Consider the following 4,660-nt stretch of genomic DNA (forward strand, 5'->3'; position numbering starts at 1 on the left):
TGCACACTTCTTACAGATAACCTTGGCCTGATCATGAGGATTTTGTTAAAAAAAGTGCCACACTGCACTCTTCCTACTTTGGCAGACATTTTGCGGCCTAGCACGCTGTGATCTTTTGACCCTCTGGACAAGCTGTCCAGCAACTATTTTGATGTTTGGAACCTGTCTTTGGAGTGCTACGGGCCTGCCAGATAACAGCTGTTGCGATGTCGATGTCTGCTGTGGATGCTCCTCATCTGAGCTATTGGAAGCAGCACCCTCTTCCCCCAATGGATGCCAATCTGGGTCAACAACTGGGTCATCCATCACCTCCTCTTCTATGTCATGTGCACCTTCCTCTGTGTCACCGTGTATGGTGGTATAGTGTGCGGGAAGGGGCACCTGAGTCTCATCAGGGTCAGAATCTGGCTCTGTACACTGCGAGGACAATGTAGTGCTCTGAGTGAATGTACCAGCAGAATCATCCATCAGCGGATGTGCATCAGTGCACTCCATGTCAGATTCATCTTGGCCTGGGTAATTCACCATTTCACTTGATAATCCAGGCATGGTATGTGAAAACAGCTCCATGGAGTAATCAGTATTATGGCCTGCGTCATCTTTCAATCTTGGTTGGGGTGAAGGACACAAGGAAAGGTGTGGTTCATGAACATGAGCCTCCAATGACGACTCAGTGCTTTTACTTTTTACAACTGAAGAAGAGGAGGCGATAGAGCTGGAGGCTGAGTCAGCAATGTAAGACAAAACTTTTTCCTGATGCTCTGGCTTTAAAAGCGGTTTGCCAACTCCTAGAAAACTAAGCGTTCGAGGCCTTATGTAGCCAGATGATGACGCAGGCTCAACACCTCCTGCATTCGGTCCTATTTTGCTCTTGCCACTACCATCAGATCCACCACCAACACCATCATTACCAGCTGCCAACCCCCGCCCAATTCCACGGTCTCTTCCACCAGCCTTCCTCATTTTTGGTAGAAATGTAGACAAAATCCAACAAACTATATAGTAATGTAAAACAAGGTACAAGGTGTCTATAGGACAGGGGAGATTTTGAATTTCTGCAGACACTTGTGGACACTGGACACTTTTGGATTGTGTGAGGCCCACTGATATCTGAGCGCTATGTGACAGGCTCGATGGCACAGCTGTGACCAAAGTGACTAGAGGATAAGGAAGATTTTGAATCTCTGCACACACTTTTGGACACTGGACACTTTTGGATTGTGTGAGGCCCAATGAATATCTGAGCGCTATGTGACAGGCTCGATGGCACAGCTGTGACCAAAGTGACTAGAGGATAAGGGAGATTTTGAATCTCTGCACACACTTTTGGACACTGGACACTTGTGGATTGTGTGAGGCCCAATGAATATCTGAGCGCTATGTGACAGGCTCGATGGCACAGCTGTGACCAAAGTGACTAGAGGATAAGGGAGATTTTGAATCTCTGCACACACTTTTGGACACTGGACACTTTTGGATTGTGTGAGGCCCAATGAATATCTGAGCGCTATGTGACAGGCTCGATGGCACAGCTGTGACCAAAGTGACTAGAGGATAAGGGAGATTTTGAATCTCTGCACACACTTTTGGACACTGGACACTTTTGGATTGTGTGAGGCCCACTGATATCTGAGCGCTATGTCACAGGCTCGATGGCACAGCTGTGACCAAAGTGACTAGAGGATAAGGGAGATTTTGAATTTCTGCAGACACTTTTGGACACTGGACACTTTTGGATTGTGTGAGGCCCAATGAATATCTGAGCGCTATGTGACAGGCTCGATGGCACAGCTGTGACCAAAGTGACTAGAGGATAAGGGAGATTTTGAATCTCTGCACACACTTTTGGACACTGGACACTTTTGGATTGTGTGAGGCCCACTGATATCCGAGCGCTATGTCACAGGCTCGATGGCACAGCTGTGACCAAAGTGACTAGAGGATAAGGGAGATTTTGAATCTCTGCACACACTTTTGGACACTGGACACTTTTGGATTGTGTGAGGCCCAATGAATATCTGAGCGCTATGTGACAGGCTCGATGGCACAGCTGTGACCAAAGTGACTACAGGATAAGGGAGATTTTGAATCTCTGCACACACTTTTGGACACTGGACACTTTTGGATTGTGTGAGGCCCACTGATATCTGAGCGCTATGTCACAGGCTCGATGGCACAGCTGTGACCAAAGTGACTAGAGGATAAGGGAGATTTTGAAACTCTGCACACACTTTTGGACACTGGACACTTTTGGATTGTGTGAGGCCCAATGAATATCTGAGCGCTATGTGACAGGCTCGATGGCACAGCTGTGACCAAAGTGACGAGAGGATAAGGGAGATTTTGAATCTCTGCACACACTTTTGGACACTGGACACTTGTGGATTGTGTGAGGCCCAATGAATATCTGAGCGCTATGCGACAGGCTCGATGGCACAGCTGTGACCAAAGTGACTACAGGATAAGGGAGATTTTGAATCTCTGCACACACTTTTGGACACTGGACACTTTTGGATTGTGTGAGGCCCAATGAATATCTGAGCGCTATGTGACAGGCTCGATGGCACAGCTGTGACCAAAGTAACTACAGGATAAGGGAGATTTTGAATCTCTGCACACACTTTTGGACACTGGACACTTTTGGATTGTGTGAGGCCCAATGAATATCTGAGCACTATGTGACAGGCTCGATGGCACAGCTGTGACCAAAGTGACTAGAGGATAACGGAGATTTTGAATCTCTGCACACACTTTTGGACACTGGACACTTTTGGATTGTGTGAGGCCCAATGAATATCTGAGCGCTATGTGACAGGCTCGATGGCACAGCTGTGACCAAAGTGACGAGAGGATAAGGGAGATTTTGAATCTCTGCACACACTTTTGGACACTGGACACTTGTGGATTGTGTGAGGCCCAATGAATATCTGAGCGCTATGTGACAGGCTCGATGGCACAGCTGTGACCAAAGTGACTACAGGATAAGGGAGATTTTGAATCTCTGCACACACTTTTGGACACTGGACACTTTTGGATTGTGTGAGGCCCAATGAATATCTGAGCGCTATGTGACAGGCTCGATGGCACAGCTGTGACCAAAGTGACGAGAGGATAAGGGAGATTTTGAATCTCTGCACACACTTTTGGACACTGGACACTTGTGGATTGTGTGAGGCCCAATGAATATCTGAGTGCTATGTGACAGGCTCGATGGCACAGCTGTGACCAAAGTGACGAGAGGATAAGGGAGATTTTGAATCTCTGCACACACTTTTGGACACTGGCCACTTGTGGATTGTGTGAGGCCCAATGAATATCTGAGCGCTATGTGACAGGCTCGATGGCACAGCTGTGACCAAAGTGATGAGAGGATAAGGGAGATTTTGAATCTCTGCACACACTTTTGGACACTGGACACTTGTGGATTGTGTGAGGCCCAATGAATATCTGAGCGCTATGTGACAGGCTCGATGGCACAGCTGTGACCAAAGTGACTACAGGATAAGGGAGATTTTGAATCTCTGCACACACTTTTAGACACTGGACACTTTTGGATTGTGTGAGGCCCAATGAATATCTGAGCGCTATGTGACAGGCTCGATGGCACAGCTGTGACCAAAGTGACGAGAGGATAAGGGAGATTTTGAATCTCTGCACACACTTTTGGACACTTGTGGATTGTGTGAGGCCCAATGAATATCTGAGCGCTATGTGACAGGCTCGATGGCACAGCTGTGACCAAAGTGACTACAGGATAAGGGAGATTTTGAATCTCTGCACACACTTTTGGACACTGGACACTTGTGGATTGTGTGAGGCCCAATGAATATCTGAGCGCTATGTGACAGGCTCGATGGCACAGCTGTGACCAAAGTGACGAGAGGATAAGGGAGATTTTGAATCTCTGCACACACTTTTGGACACTAGACACTTGTGGATTGTGTGAGGCCCAATGAATATCTGAGCGCTATGTGACAGGCTCGATGGCACAGCTGTGACCAAAGTGACGAGAGGATAAGGGAGATTTTGAATCTCTGCACACACTTTTGGACACTGGACACTTGTGGATTGTGTGAGGCCCAATGAATATCTGAGCGCTATGTGACAGGCTCGATGGCACAGCTGTGACCAAAGTGACTAGAGGATAAGGGAGATTGGATTGCTTTTAAAAAAGCAGTTTGCGGAGCAGTGGGTAAACAGCAATGCCAGCCTGTCAGGAAGCCTTAAAAGGCAGCCCAACAACCAACACCACTGATTCACCACAATATAGCCTCCCCTTGCACTGCACACACAGTGACTTGTGTGTTGTGCAGGCCAAATTGCTAGCAGCAGAAGCAGTTTTTTTTTCTTCTCAGCAGGACAAAAAAAAAATTGGGATTGCTTTTAAAAAAGCAGTTTGCGGAGCAGTGGGTAAACAGCAATGCCAGCCTGTCAGGAAGCCTTAAAAGGCAGCCCAACAACCAACACCACTGATACACCACAATATAGCCTCCCCTTGCACTGCACACACAGTGACTTGTGTGTTGTGCAGGCCAAATCGCTAGCAGCAGAAGCAGTTTTTTTGTCTTCTTCCCTGCCTAACGCTCTCCCTACAGAATCAGCAGCAACCTCTCCCTATACTGAGATCGGCAGAAGTAAGATGGCGTTCGGCGTGCACGCC

The sequence above is a fragment of the Dendrobates tinctorius genome, unplaced genomic scaffold, assembly GCF_039654945.1.
Source record: "Dendrobates tinctorius isolate UK_male_01 unplaced genomic scaffold, ASM3965494v1 ptg000134l, whole genome shotgun sequence".
NCBI lineage: Eukaryota > Metazoa > Chordata > Amphibia > Anura > Dendrobatidae > Dendrobates > Dendrobates tinctorius.